This window comes from Drosophila miranda, chromosome XR (genome assembly GCF_003369915.1).
Source record: "Drosophila miranda strain MSH22 chromosome XR, D.miranda_PacBio2.1, whole genome shotgun sequence".
Lineage (NCBI taxonomy): Eukaryota > Metazoa > Arthropoda > Insecta > Diptera > Drosophilidae > Drosophila > Drosophila miranda.
The window spans coordinates 5,414,144-5,432,708 of NC_046674.1; the positions used below are offsets into that span (position 1 = coordinate 5,414,144).

General features: G+C 42.3%; 1 long non-coding RNA gene across 1 annotated transcript; it reads left to right on the forward strand.

Annotated features, from left to right (window-relative positions):
* Positions 1-13,957: 13,957 nt before the first annotated feature.
* LOC117186135 lies at positions 13,958-16,352 on the forward strand. The gene is made up of 3 exons (XR_004471272.1): positions 13,958-14,375; positions 14,433-14,784; positions 14,859-16,352. It is a non-coding gene; the product is annotated as an uncharacterized LOC117186135 (long non-coding RNA).
* Positions 16,353-18,565: the final 2,213 nt, after the last annotated feature.

The following is an 18,565-nucleotide window of genomic DNA, read 5'->3' on the forward strand; positions in this document are numbered from 1 at the left end:
GCCAAATTTATGCAAATTCCGTCGGAGCCGAGAAGGCGAGAGACGAGAGCACACGCCATTTTGCACATGACTATTTCTGTGCCAGTTCTCTGGCTCAGGATCCTGGGGTCCTGGCACCCTTTTCTCTCACTCCTTGTGGGATATTTTTCTGTGCCGAGTTTTTGAATTGCTATTTTCCGTTAGCCAAGACCCCACTCCAGGACTCCTATTGGAAGTGGTGGTGGCATGGCGTGGGGAGCACATGTCGTTTTTTTGTATAGCCTTCAATCATCAATCAATTTTTTCAGCACGTGTGAAGTTCCCTGCACTTACTTTTGCATTCCTTAAGGCCCCTGCAGTCATATGATTGGGAAAGATCGTTGAGACAAGAGGAGGTAGGCGCTCGTCAGTGGAGCTCGCCTTCGCTCGTCAGTGGAGCTCGCCTTCGCTCGCCTCCAGCTTTCGCTGCCAATTAAGCAACATTTCCGAAAATCCGCCTCATGCAAAATCCATATTCATGATGTTCATTCTCGCTTAAACGCGTATTACATAAATTGTCAACTAGACGCTGTCGGCGTTGACGTACACGAGAGTTGTACCGTTGTAGCCGGGAAGGTAAATTCCCCCTAAGCTCTATATTTGTCCAGCTGCATTCTCTGTAAGGACTTTGGCTCTTTGGCTGAATTAAGAGCGAAAGAAAGAGAGAGAGAGAGAGAGAAAGCTGTGAAAGTCCAAGAGAAACCACATAAAATTATATGCAAGGACATATACACTCCCCTAGGTAATGTATCCTGCATCTTCCCTGCCAGCTGAACCTACATCTTCAACCGCATGTGTCAAGGTGCTGGCTGTAAATTTCAATTAATTGAGAATTCCGGCCGCATTTCAAAACGAGAGTGTCACCAGAATCTGAGAGACGACCACATGGTACCGCATGGTATGGTAGAATTCCCATTCTATTCATCTGTCCCCTATTTTGGACCTTCCTTAACAGTAAGGTTCGATAGTGCATTAAATATACATAAAGATCAGAAATGGATACACACTGAATATATGGATCTAGACCCCTATCCCTGCTATCCCTGGAGGAGTTGATTGTTAGTGTGAATATACATATACCTTACAGAGAACTCTAAACTGTAGAGGGATCCAACTATCTTAATCTGAGATTAGACGAGTAATCTCCCTATGACCTTTAAAATTAACAAAATTTTCTGTCATAAATCGTAAAACGAATTTTAATTAACACCGTATGCTCTTTGCTTGGATTTAAATTTGCTTAAAATGTATATGAAGATTTAGTGGGAATATCCCCAAGAAGAAAAAAAAAAAACGTTGGATCTGCCAAAACTATTCAGAAAATCGTAAATAGTTGTGACATTAAGTGAGTGAGATTTTTTTGTTTTTTTTTAGATATCACGCATAGTCAATACCTATTTCTGTCTTCACCACGTATATTACAAATACAGGAAAGGTTTCTTTGGAGACCGAGTATTTTGATATTTCTGCTGATCGTTCTAGATGGAACAGAGATCATTTAATAGTTATATTAATAACGAATGCCGATCTAATTTTGCAAATAGATCACTCCGAAACGTATGCCCTGTTGATTGTAGAAAACGAACAAAGCTGATTGCTATGAAGCTAACAACGCTGTGTGCAATGGAACTATTACCTCTGGCTGCATGAATCTATCGAGAACTAGCAAAACTTTCAAATGTTACATTCCATTACCTTAAAATCTATGGTGAGTCAATATTAAGCTTTAGCTTTTGTTCCAATGTTTCCAGGCTGTTTCAAAGTGCCTTTGCCGAAAACGAGGTCGAGCCCATCGGACCAGACGCGATTTTCATTACATTTTTGATTTTGTACATTTTACAGTCGTCGCCGTGAGCTCGGCGGCCGTCATCCCCGTGCCCTGCCGCAGGGCCTGCCCCTTCGGCACTCTCCGCTAACAGTCGACTGCAACGCAAACCTGCCGGACGGCGGCAATTTAGCTAAAACGGCAAGAATACGCCTACCTGCGCCCACAAAAATGCACTACACAAATTACTATTTATGTGAGTGCCACCTTCTCTCTTCTCCTCTATGCGTCACTCTGTCGATGCGGTTAAAATGAGCAAATTGTATGTGCTGTTGCAAAAAAAATAAAAAGATAAAAACTAAAAAATATATATACATATGTATATTTTTTTGGAAAGGAGCACTGCATACATACTTGTACATACTTCAATTTGGGTCACGTGGCTCAATTCTCCTCGCACGTCTTGTTGTCTTATGTTATAAGTACTTAAAATAAATTTGATGAAATAAAGGGAAGAGCCGAGACGCAAACAGGGAAAATCTGAACCGATGTTGGAAATAAGTGTAAGGAAATCAGTGCCAGTGCCCAGAGGATCCAAAAACAAAAATTATTTGAAATGGACATTGGCCTAGTGAGGCCGAGGCAATTCAATAGCTATTTACGCAATTGCCCCTCGGCTATCTCCGACCGATACGCGTGTGCGTGTAAAGTGAGTAAAATGAGCCAAAAGATACAAGAAAAATGGTTAACTACTGATTTGCCATTTTAGTCACAAGGGGCCTAAGATATCGAATGGTCGAGGAAAGCGATGCTATCTTGTTGACACCTTGAGAGATAAAAAGAAAGAGGGGAAGAGGAAAGGTTCCACCATGACGTCAGCCAACAGTCGTCGGAAAAAGGATGACTGGCAGTAGAGCAGCTCCAAGGGGAGTATACTCTGGTACATCTGACTGATCAAGCAGAAGATTAAAGGGGAGGGGGAGGTTTTCCCCGAGCTCATAGTGTGGGTGAAGCAGCAAATTGCATGTGACCTGACGGCCTCTGTTGTTTATAGCCCCAGCCAGTCTCAGTCCCATTTCTAGCTCCATTTTCAGTCTTACTGGCAGTCGAAGTCCCTCTCTCAGCCGCAACTGGGAAAACTTGACAGGCAATTTGGCAACCAGAGCTCGAAAAGCGTAACTAACATTTATATTTGTCGCCAAGAGTGCCGTCTAAACAAACAAATGTCACACATGGCACGACGACGACGAGTGGTAGACTGACGTTGGGGTCTCGTTGTCCCGCTCTGGCCTCCTGGCATTTAAATCAGCGAGTCGTCGGCATGCCAAACGGACTTAACCTTTGCAATGGCCTGCGCCATTCGCCTCTGAGTGAATGGCACAAACGTCGTCGATTCTCTGTGGGCATGTCGCTTTTTCTACCCGATACTCAAAATGAGTATGGGGGTATATTAGATTTGTGGGGAAATTGGATGTGTGTAACGCCCAGAAGGAAGCGTTTCCTACCCCATAAAGTAAATATATTCTTGATCAGCATCAAGCGCCGATGAGTGCCTAGATCTCAGAGATTCCCTGGCGGACGGCAGCGATACCGACTGAAGTGTCGCGTATAAATGTAGAGCTTCGACCGTAGCAGCACCTCATAACGTTTCCTTCGTTTTTAAGTAAAAATTACCGGAGGATTACTAAAATGGGTAATGATTAACACTCTCTTTCTCTCTCTATCTATCTTTTTCTCTATCTCGCTGGGCATTAACAAAGGAATGATTATTTTGCAAACTGAAGATTCTATAATTCACCAAGTTGTAAAAAGTATTCATCTTGTTTTGGATGTTTTTTTTTTACATATTTTGGCAATTCGAAAAATTGATTCTCCGGAAAATTGGCCCTTGCATTTATCAATTTAATATTCTTTCGGGCCCCTCCGTCCTTATTTAAAGATTTATTTCATAAGTAGAACAGAATATTGATTGTACAGTACTCATTTAAAGGGTACTGCCAGGAATCGTGCGGATAACAGAGCTGGTTTTATTAAATAAATATATATAATTGTAGTTTAGGATTAAGTGTCATTTTTGTTATCGTTAGAGGACTCGATCTAGAGGGTATCTTGCTGTATAGAATGCCTTATACAAATTAACATAAATGTACATATGTAGATTATTTGACATGCTCTTATGTTGGTGCACTTATCTGCACTATTCAGCTGCAATTCACTCAATAAGAGACCAAAGCAATCAGGACAATGTCTCAAACTCCCAAAACACCAATGTTGGACCCAGCAGATCCCCTTCTATGACAACATTCGTTCAGTTTCCTGTTGGATATAAAAGTGCCTCAATAGCCAACAAACAAAGCGACAATGAAAACCAATTGAATTTGATGTACGAGCTTCCAAATAAAACTATGTTGGGTTTCCACCATTTTACCATCTCTACCCGTGATATGGCCCAAGCAAATACAAATTTAAATACTTTTCCATGCTCTAGACAAAACAAGTGCAGAGAGAGTATAAATGAAATATATTTATAGTACGGACTTTTAATCAAAAAGAGAGGGTTACAAAATAGATGATTAAAACAATGCAAATTCTCAAAAAATAGTAGCAAAGATTGCTAATACGCACTACGACTGTTGTCGCGCACAAGAGGAGATGGGGAACAGGGGAAGAGGACGTGCAAGAGCTCTGATATTTTAAACTGTCCGGCATGTTTGATGCACAACTGATCCCTCAACTGAAATAGATTTACGTCACTCCCAGCCAACGCGTCGGCAGGGGTTCGCTAGATGAATGGAGGGAGGTGCAGTGTGTGGGGAAAGGTTTTAGCCAACTGCAATTGCAACTGCGATTGCTGGCCATTTTTGGGAGTTGCCTATGAAACTGCTGCCCGCTCTTGGCTTTGGCAATTTATTTGCAAATATTTTTCAACATCATAAATATGTATTTGCTTTCCCCAGCACATCCCTCGGCCAGACCTTCTTCACCCCTTTATTCCAAAAAGCACTAGCTGTTAGATTTTATTCCTTTTTGTCCCTCTACAGTCGAAAGAATAAGTTTTGGAGGAACAACGGAATAAGCTGAAGTAGGATACGGATCCAACGGAGCACCAGGGAAATCTATTTTATTACAAGATATTACAAGATTTTATACAAGATATAATTGGGTACGGCAAACCAACCTTATTAGAATAAGCATTCCTACATTTTATTTGCTGTCTATATTTCCTTCAGCTTATCAAAATTATGAACCAGCTAGGAATGCAACAGAGCTATAGGGGAGAGGTGCTGATGTTGATGCGAATTTATCCTGCCACTCAATTTCGGTGCCCATTGGCACATCTCGCTTTTAATTTGCCAAAGCCATTAGCACATCGCAGAGTAACAGACTGCAGGCTGCAGGACGTGCAAAAATATCACAATGGCCGGAGAGGACACTGGACACAAACTCGCACCACACGTGGGCACACAGTGACTCTGGGCCACACAGACACACTCTCAGGGACACATAGATACAGACACGCAGGTGACCAAAGCTTTTCCCTTTGCGTGCGTGGCCGGATGAGTTGTCACCTGTCTACGCCTGCAATCCAGCAATCCGGCAATCCTGTATCCTCACTTTTTATCTCTTCAACTTCTGCCTTGGGGCCTGTCCGTGTCTGTACACGTCTTTGGCAAAAACAGTTCCCCACCAAATCTATCGGGATGAGATAATGCAGTTTTGGCTGAAAATATTTTTTAATTAAAGGCATTTCTTCTTGGTCTTCGCCAGATGCCAGAGGGATGGGGATCGGGACCGAATGAAACTTGCAGCTGCAAAAATTCAGCTTCAGGCAGGTAATTCCGATTATTCTATTCTGATTCTTTCCTCGGCAGCCCATTTTCATTTACTGCTACAGCTGTCAATTTTTTAGAGGTCTTTGGAGAATATGGATGCCTTGGCATCTGATTATTAATTTAGTTTAATAAAGAGCTAACAATCGTCCAGTAAATTTTGAAACCACTCGAAATAAAGTCATTTATGTTAATTACCCATTTAAATTCATCATTTCTTTCGGTATTTCGCTTCAGCTTTCAATTGCCATTTGTTTGTAGAAATTTGTTACAACTGTGCTTTTGTGAATGCTGGATTATGCACTTCCTCCTGCAAAGCACAATACAAAAGAGAGGTGGTCCCAGCTAACAACCAAAATACTAAAACAGGGAGTAAAACGGAATGCCAAGATATTGCTCGGCTATGACCATTCAGAGAAAACAAAATATTTAATTGCAGCCAACGGATTCATAGGCCGACAGTAAAAAGAGCCAAAATCAGGAGCAGGAAGCAGCGAGACGATGATATGGATTCTAGATCCCCTCAACTTGAGACTGACAACCAGCTAAAACTTTTCCATTTATATCGCTGCATTTCTAAACAACAAAACACGCATCACTTGACCTGACTTTTAATTTTGATGCTGTGCTTTCCTATTGAAATATTAAAGCTGGTGCAGGTCCGAATCCCACCTTCACTCACACACTCCCAAAAACATCTCAAGTGTCGCAGCCCTTGCAACTCTCTTTGGAGTGACAAGTGCCACACAGTTTCTTCAAGGGTAGGACAGTTCATCCTCAGATCTTATTCAACAGCTTGTCAGACAGACAGAGACCCAGACTGAGCCACACCCCTGAGCAGACAGTAGTCAGTTGTAGGCCTTTTGAGGCATAAACATAACTTAAGTTGTCCCCACCGGAGGGACAAAGTTCAGCAGCAACAGCAGTAGCTCCTCGGCTTGAGGGAAGGCACTGTAGAGGGATACCACAAAGGATGCTGACATAATAAAGTGACTCGAGTGCTTGCTGAGCAATGAGAGCTTTTGTAACGGGTTGTGTCCACGGTGCTGGCAGCCAGATGAGCAGCGGCTCTGCAGCATTCAAGAAATCATGTGCAGGTCCATAAATTCTATAAGCAGACAGACAATTAAAAATTCCATTTGTGGCCGCGTTGGGGAAATGTGCCCTCGACACAGACCAGGAATTGTGTGTGTAGCTAATGAAATTATAGGAAAGTAGACAGGAATCACAGAAGGCTCTGTACAGTGCTTCCCCAAACATGATAGACCCCTCTTCCAATTGTTACAGTCAAAAATTGAATCGAAGTAATCTCTCGATCAAACTATTGCTCTATTCGATTTATACTTTGGGTTCCGTTTGATTAGTGCAAATCAAAGCAAAATTATGCTTAAATATCCGACCCGCAGCAGGAAGTCTCCGCCGCCCAAAGCCCCTCACATCACCACAATCGAGCGTCCCACGAAAGGAAGAAACACCAGTCCAATGATGATGCACCACATCCAGTCGCAGTCGCAGCCGCAGTTGCAGGCCTGGTCGAGCCCGGGCCAGTGTGTGTCAAACGGACTGAGGCAACGTCTTCTGGTGCTCCAAATGGAGGTAAGCGCATGGAAGGCCATCAAGAAATAGGTGCGGGATCGGGATTTGCTAGTTCTTATACGACAGAATTTTGGTGAAGATCCATAATAAATTTTTACCGTGTGAAAAGTTGTACATTTATTGGAAACTTTTATTGAACGTTTCTTGAAAATCAAACAATAAAAATTGTCCCAAGCGAAGGATACTTTTTTCGCAACACTTTCCACAGATAAGCAACAAGAAGAAGGAGGAAAACTTTGTTTGGCTCTCAATAAACAACCATTGTGTGTGGAGGAGTCGTAGGAGGAAATTGTTAGTGCAATTTTACAGTTGAAAGACGGCGACTACTCGTAGTCAGAAAATTATCTCTGAACGGGTGGCTGTTGACCGCAGAACGACGACACTTTGTGCCAAAAATAAAATGTTTATCGTGGCAAGTTCTCTCGCTCTCTTGACTTCTTTTTTACGGCTACACACAATAATTTTATCGTCTAAATGTATGCCCGGTTTCACCTTATGGCGCAGCAATTGAAAGAGTGGAAAGAGACCATTTTTTGAGAGGCTTTAAAAATCGGCCAAATAGGTGGCATAAACGCGACTCATTTATTTATTTATAAGCCCAGAGTCACAGCCAGAACCAGCGCTCGACAGACAATCGGAGGAATCGAGCTGATTGCTTGGCTATATATTCCCGTCCCTCGGCTGACTAATTAATTTTACACCGTTTATCGTTGCGTTTCGCGTGCATATAGCTTAAGCCATACAAATCAATCACCGGAGTTGTGGCATGGGGAATTGGAGCTTCCTGTTTTACGAGGTCGAGTCGTGGCGGGGTCGGGGTCGGTGGCCAATTAGCAAAGCATACACAATTGTACACATACTCTTTGCATGGCGCCGCCAGGAGGACGACGGGACAACCACGACAACGTCAGCGTGGTAAGCACTTAAGACAGATGAATGAAGTGGCAAACACGGCGGACAGCTCCAGTGCCACTGTCAGTGCGAGTGCGAGTCCAAGTCCGAGGCCCGAGAGTCCAGCTCAGAGGCGTCGACTGGCCGCCGACATTTACAAATCATCAGTCATTATTTATGGGGCTCCGACCGGACGGAGCAGCGCAGAACAGAACAGGGATTGGACCCAATCCTGCGATGACTTTAATTGATTTTACCAAAGTTTGCATATCAGAACCCTAAAATTTCTGGAGTGTTCGTTCCATAAGATTTGAACAATTGCTCGCATGGGTGTCATCGGCAGTTTCAGGAGCGTGAGAGTGAGCTGAGGAAGGACTCCAGCCAAAACAGACACTTAATAAACAGAAAAAGAGCCGGCAAGAAATATTATGCAAAGTTAAGCAGTTAAAAATGAAATGCTTCAAAAAATTTAAATGAAAACTGGATGCGGTTATGACTGGGCGAAAGACTGTGAAAGTGGCTCCAACTTCTGGGGCCTGGGCTGCAAGACTTGCGTTAAGTTTCCCCCTGCTGGGTTTATGGTGGGAGGCCGCTTAATGGAAGTCTCAGGTTCAGGTTACAGCCCGGTTACAGCCAGACAGTCACTCAACATAAATAGAGGCAAGAGGCTAAATCGTTGACTGCAGGAGATCTTCTGCTACTTCTCTCACTCTCAGCCCAAGCCTAACCAGCGTTTACAATCCGTAAAAAAGAAAGCGAAGCCGGGGGAAAAGATGGACAAGTACAAGAAAAAAGAGGAAAATGCAACAAGAAGAGATAGTGCGAGCGAAAGTGCAAATAAAATGGGGAAAACCAAGGCAATTTTTCAGCTTCATTAAGTAACCGCAAAAGTTTGTTTTATGTGCGATGGGGATACAAGCCAGGCCAGAGAAGCGGAGAAAGGCAGAAAAATGGCGAAGTGAGGGATACATATGAGAAAAGCAGAGCAGGGAGTGCAAAAAAAGTTAAAAGTCTGGTCATTAGACAACGTAAACAAAATATTAAGCATACGTCAAGTGGTCCAGAGTGAAAATTAATGGATCAAGGAGTAGGGAGCTAGAGCATTGAAAATGGAAACAAATTTATCAAGCAAACACATTTAGTCGAGCAAGAAAAGTGTTCATATGGAAGGATGATTAGACTTATATAAATAGAAACATCATATATTGATGTTCAACAATGCCCCGAGCAAATTAAAAGATTATCAATGCCATCCCCCCAATGCATTGCAATGCCAAGAGCTGCTTTAAGTATACGCCAGACCTATATGCAAAATTTCTGGCAGACTCAGAATCCGAATCACTAATAAACCGACCAATACTCTCCATTGTTGGTAGAGCACTGCCAAGGCCCAAACAGTTATGGCCATGGGACATTGACAAATATCCAAAGCACCAGGAGCAGAGCCACAGCCATAGCCAAAGCCATAACCAGAATAGACTTGACCAAAGAAGATTGGCTGCATTTTGTGTTAACTCAGCAACAATTGTTGGAATTCGAATTGGAAGGTGCTTGGTAACAATTTTCAGATTGTTCGGCTTGGTTCGGTTGAGGCTTTGGCTGGGCTGCAGCTTTGGCTTGCCGCCAGGCTGGGAGGAAATTAATATTTATTTGGCATAAAAAGCGAGGCAGTCGCTGTCCCCTGTGGAGGCATATTCTGGCTATTTGCTATTTGCTATTTGCTATTTAGCATGCCTTCTTAGCCACCGTTTCGGTCTTGGCCGAGAGGGATGTAAAGGCTGGAGGCGGAAAGCATGGCAGCCATTAAGCTGCCCATCGGCCATTTGCCACATCTCTGCCAAGCTGTTGCCAATTGCTTGGAACTGGGTTAAGTTATTTGGGATTCCATCTAAGATAGTTTTTGTTCTTCATACACAAACCCCAAACACTTTCCTGGCATAATTATTGCCTTTCCCTGTCAGTATATCCTTCTATGGCACATACATAGGACGCCATGTGGTGCGGTTGAATGCATTTGGCTAATCAACAGTTGGACGGAAGAGGCGGAATGGCCCACAACGGCTATATTATCTGCCACCATATCAGCAGATTTCGCCGCTGGCGGGTCCTAGGAATCGGAAATAGGGCGGGAGCCCATTGTTTTTCTCCCTCGTGTGCGTGTACAACTTAAATCAATTATGCGTTTGGGGCCTAACCATATCATTTTGCAAACATGTTGATGAACTGGACGGGAAGAGTCACAGTAATGAGAGCAGAGCGCCATTTCAGGAAAATTAATGAAACGTGCAATTTATGGGCAGACTCCCATTCTCTCTGGTAAAAATAAATCCTTCCAAAGCAATATCGGGCCCAATACCGACTGCAGGTACCACTATGCCCCTGTATTTCTGTCTCTGTCTCAGCCAATGCATTTTATCTGACATTTGATTTAGTACGCATAATATTTATTCTGAAAGGAGGACAAGAATCAGGAACTGATGGAGGAAAAGTACCAAACGACAGGGCTGGACCAGGACCAGTGCCTGGAGCGCAATAAATGAAGGTCCCCAGCACAAACAATAGACAACTGCAAACGTTTTTGGGGACACATGTTTATCAATGTCCTTGACAAAAAGTAAACACAAATCAAAAATAAAGCCAGACGACGAAGTTGAGTAAGAAAAGAAAACAGACGCAGCCTTTCCCCGGCTTTAAGTTGATGATGCCGCAGTGACAGTGGCATATGGAAGGCCGACCCGAAGCCCTTGACTGGCGGACATATATTCAGGAAGGATATTGATTGATTTATTATGACGCCTGCGGGTATCCACCTACTCGCTTGAAGTCCCTCTGCAGCTTCACAAAATACATGTCGTATAGGCTGATTGGCTGCTTGAAGCATACCAATTTTTTGGGGCACTATTAGATAGAGCGAGGATCTGGGATCTGAAAAGGGAACTGCATTTTCAATTAATACTGGAATGGATCATCAACGTACTGGGGAAACGTCAGATAACCCACCAGAGATCCTAGTCATATTGCTTTAGTTCAGTCAGGGGGAAGATTAGTATTTTCAGAACGGAATCATATAAATCAGGATTAAATTTAAACATCTATTCTTATTAGTTTTCCTCAACCTGATTTGAATCACTTTGTTAAAAAACTTCATTCCCACATTATCAATGCCCACTCTGAATGTAAAATATGCCTAAATTGAAAACAATGCCTAGCCCTGCAGCCCCTTTCCACTTCACAAAACGAAAACAAAAACCATAGAACCGAATAAAACATAAAAATATAAAATACAGTAAAATAAGAGGGGAACATTTTCTGGCACAAGGCCAAGTCTGGGCAGAGAAACTCGCAATACCATTTCTGGGCAGGAATCTTTCATACATCTTTCTAGAAACTCGTTTATAGACACACTGAGAAGAGGAGCAAAGGAATTACTTAGTATTTTGTATTGTTTTCGATTGTTTTTTGGCAGCCGAGCATAAATATGACATTGATGAGGATGCACACGACAAAAATAAAGTCAAGCCCAGATAAAAGGCACCAGAATGTAGGAAACAGAACGAGCAGATTTTTTAGGATTTTCTGAGATTGGTCAGCTATCATCCTGGTTAATTTTGAGAGCACTTCAAAAATTATCAAATGTAAGCTTTTTCACGAGATATTTTTTTCTTTCGGTTCCTGAGCTCAATGCTATAAAATCGACTGCTACCATGAAAATACAGAAAAAGTAGTCCAATAATAAATTTTTTTTGGTTCGCTACAACATATAAGAAGATTGCCCGGAATTCTGAAAAGTGCAGCCTAGCAAATCCTGCAGTAAACACTTCTAATGGTTCATTCGTTCCATGTCCGCCTCTCTCTCTTTCTCTTTCTATACCTCTCTTTCTCTTTCTCTACGAACACATACTTATGTACATAGACAAGAGTTTGATTTATTGCCCTTCCCGCTTTAATCGCCCACTTGACAATCGCCGCTTTGTGGCTCTTTAATCGGCGTAAGTTGACTGAATTTTGCAAATTTTTAAAGATGACGACGATGGCTTACTCTCTTCTATCTATTCTGCCCGAACTTCTCCCTCCTTCACCGATCTTATCTCCTCTAGTACTGACTGCTGACTTTCGATATTAGGCAATTTTTACCATATTTGATCGAAAGATCATGTACCGAAAGGCAGCTAGGTTGGTTATTTGTGTGGTTCTCTGTTGTTTGTATTGTTTACGGTTAGAGCTAGAAAATTAATTTTTTAATATAATTAAGTCCAACACCCCACCTTCTCCGCCACAACCCCATGCCGTACCGTCACGTGTAAAGCGATGATGTAGAGCGGATTTGCACCTGCAACTTTGTAGTCTAACAACAACTAATCCTCCTCCCACTCTGCCACACACTCGGACCACTTTCCAGTCGTGTTGGCATTTAAAAGTTAGAGCTCAGTGTTGCTAGCACAAGGTGGTGGGGGTGGGTGGTGCTGAGTGCCTTGCATAAATCACTGGGGGCGCCACGCAGTATGCAACCTTATTTTTAGGGCAGCATTGTAAATACCCGCTGCACCTTTATGGCTCAAAAAACCTGAAAACGATGCCAGGTCTTTCTGTTTTTTAACCACACGCATTTGCCAAAGTTTTCTGTGCCTCAGAGTAGTAGTTCCAGGTGATGTCTAGGCACCTCGTCTGTCGTTGACACCACTACGGGGCCAGGGCCAAACCAACAAAATCCTCGACTGCGGTTTATTAACCCCCTGTGATCGATCGCCGTGGAAGGAATAAAAGTTGGCATTAGTTGCAAGTTTTTCCGCAGTCTTGAAACTTTACAGCTGCCACTAAATAAACAGGAATTTGGCGGCAGATCCAACCTTGGATTTGTGGCACAAATTTTGTGCGGAATGAGAACCTCAGACAACCTTAACCTTCTGTAGGCGGACCTTATTCTCTAAGAATATACAAATCTTCTAAAACAAATATTCACTTTTGAAGTAAAAGCAATGCGAAAAATAATTTTTTGTGCAAACAAACATTTCTGAACTAGTTGGTTAAGCAGTACTAGCCGACTGAAATATTCATGTATATTGAAACTGAATCGGTTTAGCAGAATCTTCCAAAGTTGGAGCCACGCACCAAAAGAACCAGGAAAGCAAATTTGCATCTCCATGTACAAAAAAAAGGAAAAAAGCACGCATGCTTCTTAAATGCAGCTGGAGCCTGGCCTTTTCCACGACTTGTAAATTGCATTTGCAGCCAATTTATACAAAATTAAATTGAATTTACGCTACGCTTGCACACAATATCAATGAGAAATATCATGTAGAGACACAAAAAAAAATGCAAGAGGTAGAGAGAGAGAGAGAGAGAGAGAGAGAGAGAGAGACAGAGATTTATAAAGTAGTAAAAGGCATGGCCATGGCAATGGAAGGAAGCAAAAAGTCAGCTGCATTCTATCAAAATTCAAATAGTATTTTTTGTTCGTCTCCCGCTGTCATCTACTTGTTTAGCATGTAGCATGAAGCAGCCAGCAAAAAGCGACTTCCAGGACTTCCCACACCAAACCACACCACACACAATCCCCTTACTTGGCGGTTGAAATTGAGAGCGTGAACTGGAATCAAGGATACTTGGACAAAGAACAGTAGCAGTCCTTCTGTTTGTTCCACGCATTTCTCTGCACTCGGGAAACTGGCAAATCACAGAAGAGCTCCTCAACATACATACATACGTGCAGCAAATGAATCAAAACTTCAAACAGTAGTGGGCGAGCAGGGAACTTAGTTCCCCTATCGCACTTAATATGCGTTGAGAGCTGCAGACATATCATTTAAAGTATCTGAAGTCCAAGCTAAAAGTTCTCAAGTATAATCAGCTTCAATACAGTCTTTCTATAGCTTTCTTCATGATAAACAGTAGAGAACAGTATAAAGAATATGAAATAGTTAGCTGTAGCTCTTATAGCTCTAAGTACTTTTTGAGTGTATGGTATACAAATGCAGCCATTAAACAAATTATTGGGTTAATTTGATTATATTTTTATTTTGTACAATTATCCATCCAAGTGCATTCACATTCTTTTTAATATATTTACGCACTTCCACTAATCTCTAGCTAATTTCCATCTTCGCAGACTTTGCCAGTTAAAATGTAACCAACACCAACTTCAAAGGCAAATATAATTGCGCCTAATTGCCTTTAATTGTTCAAAACGGAGGTCCAAAAACGCCAGGACAATGAGTACTAATTCAACTATCAGTGGAAAGATAATTTTCCATCACCGCAGCACAAGTGCATATATTGTGAGAATAAAAAAATAAATAAATAAAAAACATTTTAAAAAACTATCTTATATTTAGGTGTTTTCGGAACGGAGCTTATTCTTCACAACTTATATGTACTCCATCCGCATGACCAGACCTCCAACGGCAAGCTTCATGAAAAGCTTCAAGGGAAAGTGTTCGTACCATCCCACATAGCGGTCCTCCACAACCCCATAGCTAATTAATTGTAATACGACGAAAAAATAACAGAAACGCATACAAATCACGAATATAACTAGGGAATCAAACGACAAACGGAACCGAAATTCGAATGATTCCTTGCGTAGACAGGAAGATATCTTCACAAACTGTCAGTTCATGATGGAGCCAGAACAGTTCTCTGAGGAATGCCTGTAGCTTTTGCTCAATCCTATTCGCCTATGGAGCGGTAAGTTAAGGAGAAATCTCCATAAATATTATATGGTTACACCAAAACTAACTCATTTTTTCTCCTCTCCGCAGCTGTGGAGTGCCCGATGGATCAGATGTCCGATGAGTGCTGCGATGGATGTTAGGGCACACCGGCGGTGATCTTGATAGCACAGAGGGCTGCAGCAGGGAGTGCGTTTTGCGCTTCCACTGTCCACCCGGGGAGAAAATCAACGAGCTCCGATGGCATGATCCAAGGGACGGCTTAGACGGCTTTCTACGAGGGAGAAATTCATCGAGTTGGCACTTGCGTGGATGGATACTAGCTAAATGAGCCGCGTTAACAAGGAGAACTATCGACCTAGTCCGAGCTGCGCTTCAACAGCTCAAAGCTATTGTTCGCTGACCTTACCAAGTGCGCTCCCGACCTACTACCTGGATAAATTCAAATAACACATGCTCACACAAAAGTGAAGGCTATTCTTCCAGCAGAACCGATTATTCCATATTTTTGTGTGTGTTCTAAAATACGGAGATTCTTGATTGTAAAGTGATTATTAACTGCCTCTTGTGAGCTCTCAGCATTTTCCGTCGCGTCGATCAAGTCTTTTTCAGCCGTCAAAATAAAAACACATTTGTTTTTGCCGAAATTTGTTGCTTCCTTTGTTACTGAGGGATTTTTTTTGTCACACACTGTATGTGCCCGATTGTGCGGGCACAATCTGTCCGGCTTTCAGACAAATGCGGGAATAAGAACAATTAGAAATGCCGCCTGTGTGTGTGCCAGGTGACAAACTGGAAGTTCTCAGAGAACGTCTGAAAGTCCAGCTGCAATGTAGAGAGAGCTTCACACTTCACCCTCTTCGATGACTTTGAATCCCCAGGAGCCTGCGACTGCGCCCTCTGCTAAAGCGTCTTCGAAATATGCGATGTTTTGAGCATAACCAAACATGACACTATGGATATAACCTTCAATTAGACTGGAGCCGCTTTAAATCTACAAATTAGTACCAGCAGACCCGAAAAATATGATCCTCCGCGTAGAATAATAAAATTAGCAAAATGGCAGAGGGCCAGCCCTTACGATAAGAGACAACAGTAAATCAGGAGGCTTATATTATGAATGAAATCAGTACTCACAGAACTCCAGAGCTGAATGCTTATTGGGTGATAAGCCGGTCACAATATTGAGAAGTTCCGGTAGGCTGCAAATAAGCCCCTGCGAAACAAATCCTAGTGCTGAATACGCATGGTGGTAGGCGATTTAGGTGGCGCTCTGGAAGGCAATCTCAGATAGGCCCTCTGGTCGACAAGGTTTCGACAAGATACAGTACTATCTGATCGACTATACTGATCGCAGCTTTTATTCCCTGCCGTGTGAAATTGGCCCAAACATGGTTGCACTTGCTTGATACTTATGCCCCACAGCGTTTTGAGTAAAATGTAAGTAAATTTATAGCAGCACTTGCAGAACCACGTTATATTTGCCTCTGACACGCAACCTTGGAAGAGGGGCTGTAGAAGGCTGCACTTTCAGAGTGCAATGTTGTGGCACCTTTGGATAATGCACTTCACTCCGTCCTGCGCCGTCTCAACCGGACCTAGTCCTTTGTCGGGCTGCTTATGAAAAGTTTGCGGCTTTCTGATTCCGGTTCTGATTTTGCACTTAACTTGCTCCTTGGCTCGGCCTGACTTGCATTTGCATTTCAATTATTAATTGTTATTGTTAGTAGTTCGCTTTTTACTGCTCATTGTACTACCTCTGGAAACTGAGGACAATTCTTAAATGGTATACGACTTGTAATCCCTCTGGAAACCGAGAACAAGCTCTGATGTATTCGAATTGTTTACAGAAACTTTATAATTCAAAAACAATCAGTTACGCTGATACTTTAAGGTAAGTCAAACTGATAAGCGGGTATCTAGAAGTCTTTACGCTTGTTTTCTTGATTCTCTCTTACACTTGGGCCAGGGCCATGGAAAGGGAAAGGACGAGGCCCCGGACAGGAGGCGGCCATAAAAATGCGTGCCATGCAACTGCATACGCGGGACATAATAATAATAACGACAAAGACGATGACGTTGTGCGGTTGACATTAATTTATTTACTGCGCTCGGGGAATGGCGAGCACCAACAATAAGAGAAGGGTGGAAAATGAGAGGTGGGCAAACCGCAAGGTCTGCACTTTTCTTTCAGGAAAATTTTGCACATTCATTGCATTTTATTTATTGTATGATTCAACAATTTACGTAAGTTAGGCGACGCGAATATGAAATTATCCTTTTGTGCGGACCTGAGTGGAAAAAGGGGAAGAGGGGAAGAGGGGCGCTCCTAGTGCCAAGCTAAAGTACCTGCCTGAGTTATTTTTCCAGCCTCTTGCCAAGCTGTGTATATTTAATTTGTCTGTTTTCCCCGCTCTGGAACCTGTAGAGAAATATGATATATGCACTCTCTCTGCTACCATTTCTGAAAGTCTGTGAGGATTTGAAAAATTTTCCTAAAATTCCAACCCATTTCGGAGGGAGAGTAGGTTTAGGAGGCAAGCAGGAAACTATTTCTACATCTGCCATTTCCGAGGAAATAGTCAATTAAATAGTTTGACTTTGAATGCCATGGTGTTGGAAGTTCATATTAGACTCATAATTGGGGGAACTTTCAGCAGAAATTCTTTGAATATCCGGGGGCTAGCTCTGGAAATACATTTAGTTACGGTAGTTGGAAAGGAGCTGACGATGGAAATACAAATAATCGAAAGGTTAAAGCAGTACAGATCATCAACAGTTTATCCTGAGTAGATCAACTAAAGATATTATGTCTATCAGAAGGAGTTTCCTCACATGAAAAATGTAATGAGGAACCCAAAAGCAACAAGCCAACAGCAACAAGTGCCTAATTGTATCCGAACTTAATCCACCTCCGACTTTAATGGGTATTCCATATTCAGTGCAAGTCATAACGAGGCGAAAAGTAATCTTAAGCAGGAAATGAGAATCAAGCTGGCTAGCACTCTGTTATTTAAAAGAGAGACACAAGGACCCAATCGATATTCAATCTTCCTAAATACCATATACGATATACGTTGCAGGGCTGCCGCCGGATGTCGCTTAAAAATCTAAAATTCAAAAATCGTTTATTTGCTCAAGAGCCGTTGAAATGTACTGAAAATGTACGGCGCACCAGGAGAGTACGGAACCAGAACGGCTCCGGAGCTGGACTCGGCAAAAAGTCAAACATGGCCATTTGTTGCAGGTTTCAATTTCAGTTGATTGCATACACAGAAAGAGACTGAGACAGAGGGAAGAGGGCATGCCATTTGACGAAGAAATTGTTGTAGATATTTGGACCTGCAGTTGAGCGCAAAAAGGAACACAGACGTAGGGAATCGCTCCTTCCCTTGGCTGCTCAGACATATGTAGAGCTCACATACAAAAATTATAAGGATATACGCTACGTGCAGTCAATAAATAAAACAGTTTGTGCAGTAGGAACAGTAGGGAGCAGTAGCTCCAGGAGCAGCACAGTCTTCACACTGAGAGGAAACCTCACAGCAACCAGTTTCCAAATATGTAACTGAATCGGTTCTTGGCGTTCTTTCAATCAAAAATCAATATAAATTTCATGAAATGGTACTATTTGTATCTTTTTTGTATCAGGCATAGCCTATAAATACTTTTATACTCTTTTCCTTTACTTCGTATATTTTATTCTATAATTATTTTTGAATGACGTCACAATCATGCCTAGAATTTCTGTATATATATCCTATTTCCTATTTTTTGCAGTGTAACATTCTTGAAAG